Raw genomic sequence first — 16,119 nt, forward strand, 5'->3', positions numbered from 1 at the left:
GAAAACAAAATCCACAAAACTAAGAGCATACACAGCTGAGCTCTAGAAAAGCAGTGAGGGATGGGGAGAACTACCACACTTGTGCTCATAGTGTTGATGCAACCACACAAAAATCAGTCCCAGCTGTCCTGGCGAAGAACAAAGAGGCTAAGGACACAAAGAAAACTGGATTAACAGTATTGAGGGAGATGGCCAGCACTCACAGCATGTAATTAATGTCATCCTGGCAGGAAGAAGGAACGTCCTCCTGTTTCTATTCAAATACACTGTGGCCCCAGATGATCCATCTCTACCAAGCAGTCTGTGGCAAAGAGCAGAATTTAATCTGGACGTGTGAACCGTATTGGTACCAACAGTATCAGTATTGCCACCATAAACCTGACTTAAAGTGGAACCCTCCCAAATAAGGACATTACTATCAGTAAAGGCAGACCATCTTCACAGTTCAGAATTAATTAACAGAAATAACTTTTACCAAAACCCTTATCTGCAATTGCTGTACAATGTCATTTTGCTGTACAGTAGCATTTTAATTTCATTGTTTCTTTTATTTTTTTTGTTAGTGTAATAAGTATTTTCTTTGACAAATGTAACTTTAAGATTAGTATTACTGTCACTGATATTCTATCCTGGGAAGTGTGTTCCCATTAGAAATGGTGAATTTTGCAAGTATATTCATTGGCTTTCTTGACCTTGTTGGTTCAAATACAGCACAGCTTCTATTTACAGGTGGTTGATATCCTATAGAATAACTTCACTGGAGTTCTGCATGCAGAATAGTGTCACTGACAGTGAGAGACAAATATAAAATGGAGCAACAAATTACCATTTTGATTTTTCTAGCTGTAGTTTAGGACTCTACAGAAAAAAACATTCCATGTGTTTTCTGAGAATCTTTTACTCTGTTAGATAAAATTGGCAAAGACTTTCGAAGGATCCAATTTTACTGGCAGTTACTCCTCAAACTAAATCAATAACTCTAACAATTTTTAATAGCAAAGCTCTTTCCATCTGAGTGGCTGCAGTGCATGTGCATAAGCTGCAGTGATGTTTATTGTATATCTAGATAGAAAAGCTAGACTTTAAATTGTGTAACTTTCCATAACACAGTTTTCCTGAGGGCTGTTCAACTCAATAAGCAGCCAAGGAAAAGGGAGGGTGAATGCAACAGATCTGTTCTTTTCCAGCTTGAGATGCAGATGAGGCCCCACCCAGCAAACCAAACCTTTGGCATTCATCCACATGATCCTCCAGGCTAAGGAAAGAGAAGCCATGGAACAATATAGTAATACAAACCCTCCTCAGCCTTCTCATTCTGGTGCTTGCTTTCTCACAGAAATAAACTGCCTTAAATGGTAAAGAAGGCTGTCAGGTTCATGGTGTCCATAACTGTAAAATAGCCATGTAAATCTTGCTTCTAGGGTGCCAGTTTTACCCAGTTTCATTATGATAGAAGCTACAGATTTTTCTTCCCCATTCCTCACTGTGACCGTTGTGCTGGACACAAACAGGGTAGACTCTTCAGCATGGGTAGAAACGTATTCTCTTTCCAGACCTAATTAGCAGTGAAGCAACAGGAAGACTCACTCATCTGAAATTTAAGAAGTAATCAGAATTCCCTCAAAAAAGATTTTTACTGCAAGATCCACTTGCAAATAATTTGGTAGAACATCACCATCTGGTGGATTCACCCACTGCCAATTTGGTTTTAATATTTTCTTTATTTCCCAGATAGATATCGTCAGCTCACTGAAGAATATTACATTGTAAGGTCACCAAAAAAATACAGATAATCTTTTCAATAGTAATCTATAGCTTCTCCTTAGGACACGATACAAAGCTGCAAAAAAAGGGGGAGGTAGAATTCCTATTTTCATATACAATCATAGGTGGCAGACCTGTTAAATAAATTGAGCCCAACCGCACTTGGCTGGACTCTAACCAACAACTCTTTCAGGCTGCCATTAAAATATCCTTTGTGGAAAATAATAAGACACCTCCTCCAAACAAAGTCAGAAAGCAAGTAGCACTCTGCTACTGATTGGCTAAACAGTGCATTCCACATCAAAGCTAAGATTTCTTCTTCCTTTTCTTCTCAGAACTAAGTAATTAGTCTCACTATTGATGGAAATCACCCATTTTGCAAAGTGCAAGACACCACACTCTTCAAAAGCTCTAACTGAATACTGGAGGAAAAGGGGAGGAAGTGAAATAGAAAACATCCATACTAGCCTCTGAAGGCAGTCTGATGTCAATCGAAAGCCAGGTTGCCTAAAAACACCATCTATTCTTAGACCTTGCATCTCATGTCCTTGAAACAAGATGTTGAATATGGTATTTTCTGCCTGCTTTCTTTAATTCTTTTTTAACCAAAAACTGTATCAAAGAAAATACATATATATAGCAGGCTTGATAATTTTCTCATAGCTTTATAAAAAGAACCAACTTTTGTCAGTCTGTTTCCTATTTGTAGGAACCCTCACTCTACATTTCATATAAGCCCTGTAGCAATGGGCCTTATGTGATCACCTTCTGTGTTTATGCCTTTGTCTGAATGTCCACCTGCTTCTTTCAACTAAAATCTGAGAAAAGGTAGTGGTCTTTCGACCTGTCACATTGCTGCAAGTTCCATGTAACTAGGCGGATACATAGACAATGGGATAGAACTTACACCACCACAGAGACTTCTGCCACACAGAGACAAAAGTGCCCTGATCACTGAAGAAGACAAGATCTTGTAAGACAATAGGGCTTCAGTGCCCCCAAAATACATACTAAAACCCACAGACTACCATTACAGTCTACTCCACCTCCTTTATTATTATTGTTTGTAACTTACTCTCTGATTCCACAAATCCCATAGCCTGCCACACTTTAACGCAACATTATACTGATAGCAGTAGACGCTCATCATGAAAAAACACAAAAATCAAACTGATTTCAATAGAAATGTATGTTGTGAGATTTATATCATAATGTTACACCAATATTACAGCATAGGTAAAAGTTGCAAAAGGAAAAGAAAATTTTTTTTGTGAGATTTTACATAACAATATAAAAAAATACCCACAATGCAGCTGCTTCCTACTGTGCTTGTCAGGAGTTTGTACCATGAAGTTCCCTTGAAACCGTATGACGAGCAGTGACATGATGAAGTAAGGCTCTACAGCCACTCAAATTTGTCCTATCCAATGTAACTTGAAACAATGACAAATAATATGTTTAAAGATAATAATCTTCAGGCACCACCAAAAAGAAAAATAATTTATCCCCTATTTGGAAAAAACCCCACAAAACAGTCCTGAGAAATGGATACTAATTATCGCTAGCACAGAAATACAAGAGTTAACAGCAAAACACTGTTTGTTATTTGTGGGTGTGGGAGAGGTCCCATGGCAGGACATGACGCGAGAGAAAACCTTATGTTTTAAAAGCTTGTGACATCTCAAGGAGAATCAAAGCACCTGAGCAGTGCTTGAATTACCTAAAGCTTTTGTAATAGCTTTAAAACAGAAGATCTTTTAAAGACAGCCAAAATATATATTCAGAAGATGACAGGAAAACAGGATCAACAGCAGATCAGAGATAAACATCCTTAAGGCCCCGTCAATAGAAAGGAGTACAATTTGGATTCACTGTTTGGCCAAAAGCCGCTTTGGGGAGGGGGGGGGGAAATGTTTAAAAGCAATTAAGTAATTTTACAGAAATAGTCTGGGATTTTGTGCAAAGGGAGAGAGACTCCAGGCTTGCCTCATCTCCTAGAAGCATCCCATATTCTTAGATGTGACGTTGCCATGACAACCACAACTTGGTGACCTCGTTATTTCAACCTAATCCTGCTTTGAAATTATAGTTGCTCCACCCTTTTGCCTGGCTAGCCTGATAACATAATCATTGTAAATGAGGATGGAAAAACACAGCAGGATACCATTCCCCTAGTGACATGGGACTAGTCTCACCTTATCAGGGAAACAGGCCAACAATTAAATTGCACAAATCTAAAAGCCCAAAAGTAGATTTTTTTTTTTTCTTGTTTGCTATTTTGTTTTGTGAAAAATCTAATAGATTGTTAGTGCAGGGATTCAGTTTGGAATGGGGGCTTTTGGGGAAATTCCTTCTAATTTAATTTAATGTCTTTATCAGGAAATTAAATAGTAATAAGGAGTAGTTCTCCTTAATTATGCATTTGTTTTGACTAACAGCTGGGGCAAGATTTAGGATATACACAGAGTCAGGATGGAACTTGTTTAGCAAATCAGATTGGGATTTTTAGCTTCAGACTTGCCTTGCTGTATTTATACTGGTTAAAGCAGTAAGCATTACAAAATCCCAGCTGTAGACATCGTGGAAGTACTTACTGTATTTGCTCACATGTTACAGGAACATTACTGCAATTCTGCTCTTATTAAACACATGGACAACAGTACGGCGGCTGCTGCTGTCACAAATTTAAAGGAAACATTTTCTTGGCTCCTTGGGGAGGGAATTCAGAGTTTTCTATGTACATAGGACATATGAAAGCTAGAGGAGGTAAAAGTGGAGCAAATACCTTTAAAAGAACATAAATTTGGAGCTATTGACATACCATCTAACTGAAGCTCCACAGACTGTAGTTCACAAAAACATTTTGTGACAGTTCTTCCATACTTCTGTCTCCCTTCCTCTTCTGGCAGAGCAGTCTGATTTCTCCCTTTCTCAGTACTTGCATGGTTTAGTACATGGGGACAGATTTTACCTTGGAGGTTGTGATGTTGCCTGAGATTTCTTGCAGGAACAACATGCACACTGAGGCAACTAGATTTGTAAACAACACTCATCATTAGGAAAAGACAACAAAAAAGGAAGAATGAGGAGCTACTTTGACAGAGAAGTACAGAGAATTATTAGCTTGCTCAGTATGGACACAGGGCTTCCATTATTATGTTTATTTTCATATAGACTAACACAAAGATTTCCTCAAATCTAAGCTTATGTGCCTCTGCCAGCAAAGGGGCTGAGTCAGCCTCTGGGGATATGAACCCATGATTTCAGAAAGAAACTCTACATTTTAACATTTGGAGAGGTGGAGTGCTAAACAGTTTCTTCCAGCTTCTGTGTCATAATAGGGAAGTTGGGTGATGCCCTCCAAAATAAATCAGCAAAGGTTCCATGCACTAGCAAAGGTAGCTATTAGGCACCCACAGATGGACTCAGCGGTAAGCCAGGAAAACCTTTCCCCAGAAACTGTTTTATTAACAGTATAATCACAAGTCTGTTAGTAGTCATCAGCTCTGAGATAGCTGATGAAGTAGCACAGCAAATAAAGCAATCTTCTGGTAAGACTTTACACAAAAAAATTCTTTTGAATACCACTTCAGCAATGCTTGGGGATGATCTTCCTGAACAGCCAAAAAAAACACGAGATCCAAAGCACTACCAATACATTGCAGGTACAACATGATGAGCTGAAAACTGAGCTCTTTCCTCGGTGCCATGAAAATATCTTTGTATTCAAAAGCAATAGGCAGGGCTAACCCACTACTTGCCTCTGGTTAAAAACTTTCCACTCCCAGGTAGAGAAAAGGAATCCACTGAGAGCTTTAACAGCCACTTTCACCTATGATCAGCACAAGGTGACTCAGGCACATAGAATTTAGATTTTCTTATCAAAAAAAAAAAGGGAGACTGACAAAACACATGGTTAGGGATCACTTAACATCTCCCTGGCCTTCCCCTTCAAGTGGGGCATTTTGCTGTCAATTGCTGATCATTAAATGATTAGAAGAGAAGAAATGTGCATGTAATCATTAGACATTTATTTCTTGAGGTGTTCAGCAGGGGTTAGAAATCAGTCTCCATTAAAATATTTTTCTTAAGCTCTGTTGAATCCCAAGAGCAGAGAATAGACATGAGTAGGAGATGTTTATACAGCACTGCAGCGAAGGAAGCAGGTTTTCCTTCACTAAAAGGCCAAAGTTCATTTTCTTAGAATAGCAGCATACATTCCAAAATGGTGCCTCGCATTTACCAAGAGCTATCAGTGAACAAGTGAACAAGATTTATGTCCAGATTCAAATGTAGTTCTCCTGCATACAATAGTAAAAGGCCAGACCATTCAATACTTAATCAGGTTTCGAGTCCGATTTTTCCAGCCTTTCTTGAGCTCACCATGTACCATGTGCAGGCTGATTAATCCTTCTGACTGCTGATTCTAACACATGAACAGGAATCCAGAAGACCCAAATGAAATTCCAAGCAAGAAGTGTACTTTGTCATTTGATTTTGCATATATAATCTGACTTCTTAATCTGTTACAATCTACTTTTCTACATTCCTTAAAAAAAAAAAAAAAAAAAAAAAAAAAAAAAAGAAAGAAATATTGCTCTTTTTACATTTATTGTCCTGGATTTGAACTGCAGCTAAAATCATTCTCTGTTCAACACAGCTAACATACTGGGGGAAAAAATTACCAACTCTTGTGTAGTTAAAAGTGAATTGCATAGCAGACTTCTTGCTGAATGTGGGAAACACAATGACTCCTTACCGACCATGCTATGGAGCCCGTAGGTATGAGGTTTTATAGACAATACAAAAGTTCTTCTGTACAAATGATTTTCTTTGTACAAATTTAAAACAAAAATAGAAACAAAGCTTTTCTTTTCTCCTAGATCAGTAGCGACACCTAGTGACCAAGCGCTAAAGGAACAGCGCTTGAAGACGGGTTTTCACAAAACTGCAGGATTACATTACCAAAACTAATTTTGGCTGTGGACAAAAACACCACCACAAAAACTCCAGGGTGTGGTAGGAGGAGTAAAACAAATGAATACTGACATTAGCTATGGGGTGATTTAAATTTGCAAAAAAATGCTACGTTTGCAGTAAAGAACAACCTGCTGCAATTCAAAGAGAAAGGAAGGGATGCTTTTCACAAACAGGGAAGAAACCATTTGAACAAGTAGAATGTAACTACCCAGTGAAACCTGGAAAGGCGCTGGGGCAGAGCACTCCTAACAGATGAATGATGTTCATAAGACAGGGAACAATCCTTAGTTGTAAAAGCCCAAGTTTTCCATCTCATCCAAAGAGGATAACTACCAGAACAGAAAGCAACTGCTGCAGTGTTATGCTTATTCTGGTAAGTTCTTGCTAATATAGATAAGACTCACTGACATAGCTATATTAGCCTAAGTTATTCCACTTAACCTGCACCAGAGTGCATCCCTCTCTACCTGGACACACTACTCTAGAATAAAAATAATTTGGTTACTGATAATTACCTGGATCAATGACTTGTGGGTGCAGGGGAATGCTGAAAGACTACAATCTTCTCATAGGCCGTGTCTAGTATTGTTCATACATTCTATATTATACGACTAAGGAAGAGCTATGCAGGTGCATATTTTCCCCAAATAAGCAGCTAGCTCCAATCTGTAAGTCATCTTTACTTTGTAACATACTGTCCACATAATAATCTGTTCCCAAATGACAGTAACACAGAAGCTTGGCAAGCTGCTGTAATGTCAATCAATGTTATGGAAACAGTCCTTGTTTCAGGGGAAAGGATGCAACCTTCTTCCTGAGAATCACTTCTCCTTTCCAGCTTTTCACTGGGTTTCAAGGTCTGCAAAATGCTCTGCTCTTGAAATATAGAAAGTTAAAAAGATACCCAGGAGTAAAGTCAAGAGAATTCCAGAAAAAGAGATTAGTTAAAAGAGAAGAAATTTAAGGAAGAAAAATCTGGGCAAAGTCCGTATCAGAAGAGATTAGCAGAAGGTGTACACTCTAGATCAAAAGACAAATGTACAGCTCAAAAGCAGAGACACCAATTCTTCCTGCAATATATCTCAGACTATACTTATGGTGGAAGAAAATTATTTTTCAGTGTCACAGGAACAAGTGGACAGTGAAGTCTGCATCAGTCTACCTTATCTTCACTTTGTGTTTATTTCTCGTCAGACAAAGTGACTCCAAGTCTCAACACAGTACAGAATCAGGCTTGTTCAAACTGGAGAAACCATGCTGTTTTCATTTTTCATTTTGTGCAAGGATGCTTGCACAAAATAGTTAAATAGCAGATGGCTAAAGTAGCTGAAAAAAAACGTGAGTGAAAGGAGACACATTCGTGACCAGCAGCAGAGAGATCATTAACCACAGAGCCAGAAAAGCTGTACATGTTCCTGGGAGTTTTCAAGACAGGTGCACTAGGAAAAGTGTTCAGAAGTACAAAAGAAAGCTACTTTCTCTTTGAACTTCTGAGATAAGAAATACTGGGGACCCATGACAGAGAAGGTTTAAGAATTTTGTCTTACAAAAAGATGACAGCTACAGCTTTGGTTGGTAAAAAAATACCTAGTACAGTGACTGGCAGTGGCAGAAATGTGTGGCTTGTTACACCCAAAAATAGATCCAGCTGTGTTATGTTTGCTTGCTACAAGCAATTTACCCCATAACTATCCCATTACGTTCCACTTGTGTTCCTATTTGTACCACAACCTAGTATGAGGTCCCCTCAAAGAAAAAGGAAAAAATTCCAGCAGACACCAATTGATTATCCCAATCAAAACAGCCCCGGGAAAGTCCTCAAAACAAGCCATGCTGCACCAGGGTCAGAGAAAGGAAAAGGTTCCATGTTTCACCCATTCAGTCTTTTCCACTGCCAGCAAGATAACTGGTAAGACTAGCCAGTTACCTTGACCTGGTTTGTACAGAATGCAGATAAGTTTGAAGAATGAAAGTTTTTGTTGACTCAATCTACCAACAAGGCAAGTTCTACTTTTAAATGGAGAAATAGCCTAGATTCCTGAACTGTGTGCGACTGGTCTTTGATAAGCAGTTTTCACCCTGACCCTGAATCTGTAGTATTGCTAAGGGATCCATAGGATGTGAAATATTGCCATTATTTGACCTTTGTAGAATTTCTAAGAGTCAGAATCACTGCTGGAAAATCTTTAGGGGTCCACAAAAAGGAAAAATAATGAAAAGCATTGCCTTAAATTGGCAGGTCTTCAGTTTTGCCACCATCTTCAATGTGGGCTGTCTGTGACCTTGCAGAAAGTTTAGTAGGACATGTTTGACATTGAAATGATCAGCTGTATATTTTAATATCTCTCATTTATACCTTAAATAGAAGTGAACTTCATTTTTACTTGGATTAAGATTTCCAGCCTTCTTCATGTGGTGTCTTTATAAATAGTGAAAGGTCAGTATCTATTCACTGCATAATTTATGTATTTGCTAATTACTGTAGATTACATCTGAAGTGAGGTGATCACACACTCGTTAGCTCTAATTACAACAGAAAAATCATTAATCATAGCCTTATAATAAAGCATAGGTACTGTAGGTATTAAATAGATGTTTAGCTTATTGCTGTACAACTCCTATGGTATCAGTGCTAATACACCAAACATCCAGAGATTACAAAAAAATCTGGAATACCTCTGCTGCTTTGTAGACTTGTGATCTGAAATGCTGAATTACCAAAGAATCCAGGTGCACATGTACTAGGGTGGGGACTGAGAGACTCTTGTGATGTTTCATTAAATGAAATGTACTTAATTTAATAAAAAAGCCCCCACCTCCATATAAAAATTCAACTTTTTCCAAAATGAGATGGAAAATTAAAATTCAAGCATGTAACCTTGTAAACAGATCTATTATTTCTTTACATTAATCCTTAGATACTTTTCTAGGTAGTTTTGCCTAATGATCTTACGACTAAGTTCAACAAAATTGAGTGTAATGTATTTAAAATACACTCAACTGATATTGAGCTTGTTGATGAGGAGTGTGGGCCTGTTAAAATTGACAAAACTGACAAGTTCTCTATTGCCTCTTATTTTATTGCTCTTTCGGTTCAACATGTGGCTTTGCAAACATAAAGTATTTATTGCTTGCTGGTTGAAAAGGTCCTGCTCAGGAATACATTTTATTAGTCATGGTTCAGGCTCTTTTATCAGTTTTCCTCTTTGGTGTAAGTTCCAATTTGTTAATGGTACCTAGGTGAAAACGTAAAAATGGAAATATTTCATGGAGTTCTGGAGAACATCACTGATCAGGTAAGGTCAGAACTCTGTTTTTATATCAGGAAGTTTTTCTTAAAAACATTTTCTTGGACATACAGAACTGCAGAGACATCAGTAAAAACACTCATGCTTTGTTTATAGTGCTGTAATCTTTGTTAGATCTAGTGCTAGATGCAGGGATTGCTACCCAGACATTTCTTCCTGATAAGCCACCAGAAGATCTAGATCACAACATGACCCCAAACTAGCTACATTGGCAGCTGCAGTGATATGGCAGAGGGTAGACATTCAGAACTGCGAACAAAAAGCCAAGAAAAAGGACAATACATTGCCTGAATCCAGAATTTCGAAACCATATTTCAAAGCAGCATAATTCTGTTAAGCAAGTCTGCCGTGACTTTAACCCCCAGACCACCTCAACATTTTATGGGACTAGACTGAGAACCACATCAATCCAAAAAGATATTTGGTGATCTGTTCCAACAAATAAACTTATAAGTAGTAATATAAGTGCAACTGAAGGAATTGAATTTGGTCAAAAATGAATGAATAGACCAAAGGAAATTCTTAAACCAATTTAACAACAGAACTGCCAAAATTATTTTGCCTTCCCTGATGCTGTCTATGTTTCCAGGGCCATATCAAGCTATATCCAACACAGTCTGTCCTGAAGCCAGCTCTCAGAAACAATTCAAAAGCACTTCATGTATTAAAAAAATGTTAAAAATTAAGAACCTGATAAAATGGTTGAATGCAATATACTGCACACAAAAATACAATATAGCTAACACATAAATACCTAGGCACTAATTTAGGCTTTATGTGTAAAATATCTAAGCATAAAGGCTCTGCCATTTATTATCTATCACACAAGTCAAAAGAGTGTTTTACTGATCACAAAACCAGGAACCTCAAAATTAGAAAAACCACTTTGTACATTCCAATTATAATAAAGACATTAAACCCTGTTCATATACCCTTTTTTACAGCTGATTCTCACCAGTCCGTTTCCAGTCCAACCAGAATTTGTACTATACACTTTCTCTCCCAACCCTAACTTTTCCACTTGCCCTAATAACAGTCAGAGACTGGTTCTTCACTCAAACTCAACAGCAACAGCGCACATGAAAAGCTTCAAGGGAGAATTCCTTTAGTAGCCCACGCTTCTCTTTAGTTGCCCCTTCCCAGTCATAGAATCACAGAATCAGCTAGGATGGAGAAGACCTTTAAGATCATCAAGTGTAACTGTTCCCCTAGCACTGTCAAGACCATCACTAAAACATAACACTGAGGGCCTCATATGTATGTTTTTTGAATACTTCCAGGGATGGTGATTCCACCGCTTCCCTGGAAAGCCTGTTCTAATGTCTGACCACCATCTCGGTGAAGAAATTTTTCCTAATATCCAATCTAAAACTCCCCTGGTGCAGCTTGAGGCCACTACTTCCCCACTCCAACAAGATTTTTGGGCTTGTTGGGTTGATTCTGCTCAGCTTCAAACTGGGACTTCCAAGATGAACAATTGCACCTCTCATCTGGCAAAATCTAAATGTTCAACACTTCCTTACAGAAAAGCAAGTTACCAAGATCTCTCAGGTAATTAGGGCTTTGCTCACAGACCTTCCCACCTCCTCTTAGCATTGACACTGTCTTTAATTTTGAATGATGAAAAGAGGAATTGTCGGAAATATTCAGACTTTCAGGATACCTTACTATCTGCCTCAGGCACTCCTGGATGGATCCTGTGAACAGCGGTGACACTACCACTTTTGACTAAATTATGCCTGCAAATCCACTAAAAAGGTTTTAGAATGGGCTGCTATGAGCTTACCAGTAGATGTGCTCTCCACAGATTTAAAATAAAGCACCTGTGCCTAGTTATACAATCATAATCAAACCTTGAATGAGGGCTAAGTTTCTGCTTCCCAGCTAATGTAATTTGTAAAGTAATATTTTTGCCTGCAGGAAACATTATGGAGAAACCACAAAGTTGCCTCCAATTTCAAATTAGGAGTTATTTCTGCGTTTAGTTTATACAGATTTACATGACTAAGGTGTAGTCAGGCATACGGCTGTTTACAAATATCGGAAGATGAGTGAATTTTTTTCCTCTGATGCTTGCTTTGCAAGGTCAAGACCTCTCCTTTCAGCTGTAGTTCAGACTGCAGTAACCCATTCATCCTCGCTTCTAAAACAGATTACGACACCCTACTCTTGTCCACTGCAGCCTCTACAGCTGCTCTCCTCATATTACTCTCACGCGCAACAAAAGGTACTTGTGCTTTTCACATCTGCCATGGCCTTGGATTTGTTTAGATTAAGAAAAATTCTGATCCTGTGGTTAACAGCTAGTTATGTGACTGTGATCCCTTCAAGTACCTGAGGAAAGAGGGAGTCGTCTGGCTTCCAACCCTCAGATTTAAACACTTTGAGACTGAGGATAAATTCAGCTCCTGATCCTACTCTTTGTTCTATTTCTCTGAGAAGGAGAAAACCGATGAACTTTAAAATGTAGGCTTTTGCATATCTGCTCCTAGGACTGGTTTAGTCCCAGGTGATTTCCAGGTTATTTTACATAAATTCTACCACCTGTAATTTTTACGATTTATACCCACCCTAAATACCATCAAGTACATTGAGAAACTTTCATATCACGTAATTTATGTGATAAAAATAGAGAAGTCTGAAATAGAAAGTATTATTAAAAAGGAAAGCCAGGTAAAAAACTAAAATTAACATCATACTTTTCAAAATAACACAATATTTTCCATTTAAATTATTGTTTTGGGTTCTTCAATATTTTCCATTTCCCATTTCAAGTAAAAGTATGATGAATATTGATTTGTCCCAGAGAAATGGACCCACATGAACATTACATTTTGTTTTAATCTTCTTGCTTTGCTAAAACTCTTTCTATTCTTTAGCCTTTTCTTATTTTTGATAGCTGGGGAAGGGGGAGACTCTTACAATCTCAAATGAAACAGAAAGTCCTCCTTGTGTTATTTATACACTATGGAACATAAATACCTCCTAACATTGCAGCTGTGTAGCAGACAAGCAATGCAATTGCTTAATGCAATTTAGTCAAGAATAGCTAAAGAAGGAAAAACCTGACTTAGGAAAAATTTGAGACAGATTCCAGCTTTGCTTGTTAAGGTTTAAAGAAAAGTACTTTATGTGCCTGAATGACTGCTTAGTGTGGTGTACTCCTTTCCAAGTCCTGAATTTCATGCTTCTTGTTATTTCTAAAGCTGACTTCAATTTTGTACCCCATCCATTCAGAATGAACTTGTATGTTTTTAATTTCTTCTTTGAATACAAACTTTAAACGAATGGGTTTGGCAGGGCAGCTTTAATCAGAAACAGAAAAGAAGTTTTGAAAATGAAAACTAGGTATGCCCAGTGCACCAAAATCAGCTTTCACTCATTTAGTCCTCCTTTTTTCCTGTTATCTACAACAGGATAGTTTAGCACTCAGCTTTCTCAAAGACCTGAAGGAAAAAGAAATAATAAGAGTGCCAAGGATACTGAAGTTACGTACCAATTCTGTCAAAAAATCTTAAATTAGAAGAGAGTGTCAAATGGAGTTTGTTGTCTGTTGCAAAAGAACTAGATAAAGCTGAAAGTGAGTCCAAGGTAACTGGGAGATAAGCAAATTATCAAAGGTTTCAAGAACAGGAGTTTGGCTGCTCAGGTATTATGAACACAGCTAAGGTTTTTTTCATGCCCTAAGTTGTTCTTTATTCTTCACTACCACAATGCAAGACTGATTTATTACAATAGTGTTAAAACCACTTTAGAATTTCAATTTATTGCAATAGAACAAAGGTAAATTTTTTTTAAAAAGTAGGATTCTATGTGCAGATAAAATCCTTGAGGTCTACAGATTTGATATTGGGGTCTCCTAGTTTCTAAAATCTTGGGATCTTGTTCTTACCATTGAAATAAACTTCCTCAAATAGATTCAACTGACATTAAAAGTAGGATCAGGTCTGCAATGAAAATAACGTCTGAATTCAGTCCACCTCAATAAAAATCTTAGCCTTGTAAAGAAATATACACGTTAGGCTTCTGTTTAAGTTCAGCTCAGAATACATGCCTTAAACAAATATACAAAATTTTCCATTGTTGGGATCGTCATTTAAATATATTTGTGCCTAAAACTGGTCATTAAGTGCATTAGAAATTGAAGCTCCACTGAATTCCTAGCTCCATCAATGTCAACTAGCATTCTGCTATTGACTTGTAGAATCAGGATTTCATCCAAGATGCTACAATCTAGAAGAAGTTCTGAGAAGTTTCAGCTGCCCTATTTATCACAACAGGGTTTTATTTTGAAAATATAAAGGTGAGGTTATAAAAATTACATTATTTTCACTTCTAATAATTTTGATTATCGTGTTTATCTGTAACTATTGAATCAAATGATTACAAAAGTAGAGACTCCAGGCTTGCAGATTGTCATCTTTGTTGGATAAGAGACTAGGAGTTCACGTTACGTTCACTAAAAAAAGAGAGACATAGAAAAGAAAAAAAAACTTTCTGTTCCTGCCAGTGTCTTTAGAACAAGGAATTAATTTCCTCCCCATCATCCAAGCAGCAAACACCAAATAAGAGCAAATAACTTCCAACAATTTTCCGGGAGTCAAAAGCATCAATTATTCCACACCCAAATGTCAAATCCTTCTTCTTAACTTCTAACAACTTCTACAATACTGTTATGTGTTACTCAAACAAAACAGATACACAATACAAAACCTCAGGCATAGCATGGAGAAATGGATAGGAGAATAGGGAATATCTACTGAATACATTATAGTGTAGCCTCTGCATCCAAAAACTTGCCTATATCTCACCCACACACCCCTTACAAAAAATTGAACTACATTCAGACATATCCAAACTGGCATTAGCCAAACTTAATCAGACACTGGATGCAGTTCAGTGATGTTTTTACAGTATAAACCAGATAAAGCTAATTTACCTAGTACTGAGCACAGCAACTGTATCATAGGAAAAAGCTGTTAGCTTTACCGCCTACATTGCAGAAACAGTTACATTTGCAACAGCTCATTTAAATCTAGCTCATGAATCCATGAGCTGTACTGCACTGTACAGTACAGAAAAACAGAAATAACCAAAACAAAGGAATGAACTTTTGAATACCTAGAGATTTATAATCAGTCCTATTGCTTGTGGGTAGTTTTTCTGACCTCCAGCACTATAAAAAAATGTTCATCTGGTACATGGGAAACTTTCGGCTTTTCTGTTACAATGGCCATGTTTTGTCACAGTGAACAGGGCTTTATGGAGCATGCGTAGTGATATATGACACCACAGCCAAAGCAAGTTAGATTCATTCAAGTTCATATTAAAGGGAAATGGCAACACCTCTCCTATAGTCTTTTTATTAGCCCACATTATTGACAATATGTTTTTAATACTGATGTCTTAGGCATTAATAATAATATTCTGTCACATATCCAAAGTAAAAAGCATAGACACCCTTTAATAAGAGAAAAGATACATGTACAGCTCTTCCTACTGGGCACTGGTCTTGATATAGTTTGTAACAGCTGATTTCATGGCACTCTAAAAGATTGTGCTTCAAACACCATCCTTGCTGATTCTCTTACTCCTGTATCTACACCTCAACATACATATACACTCTTCATACATTAGTCAGTGGGAGTTTACACATAGACTAGTCAAAAACACCGTTATTTTGGAAACACTGGTTCAGACACTGCCATCTTGCTTTCAGTTAACCTCATTCAAAATAATGTCTTTCTCCCTGCTAGCTCTGATTTGATATATTACTCTTTCAGACTGATTTCTCTTGTTCTTGATGCATTCTGTACCATTCGCTACCTGGTTATAACCACACGGATTAACACTGATGCTGCACTCAGAACAGTGACAGCATTATTAGAGCACTATTTTGTTGTCCACAATAAGCTCCCTCTTGTGCCTCTGGTGTTCTGTAATTAGGGCCCTTCAGACACACAGTTTAGTTATTATGGTTCATCAGCTTATAATGCATTATTCTAAATGGCTGCATTTTCGGTCTCTTTTTCCTTTTCTTTTTCTGCTGTTAAATAAAATAATTTAA

The 16,119-nt window shown here is 37.6% G+C and overlaps 1 protein-coding gene across 1 annotated transcript in view; it reads right to left on the reverse strand.

The window, feature by feature from the left end:
- The window catches only part of LDB2 (LIM domain binding 2), a 388,950-nt gene that overhangs the window by 372,754 nt on the left and 77 nt on the right, over positions 1-16,119 (reverse strand). The gene's annotated exons all lie outside the window — the stretch shown is intronic.

This window comes from Strigops habroptila, chromosome 7 (assembly GCF_004027225.2).
Source record: "Strigops habroptila isolate Jane chromosome 7, bStrHab1.2.pri, whole genome shotgun sequence".
NCBI classification, from domain to species: Eukaryota; Metazoa; Chordata; class Aves; order Psittaciformes; family Psittacidae; genus Strigops; species Strigops habroptila.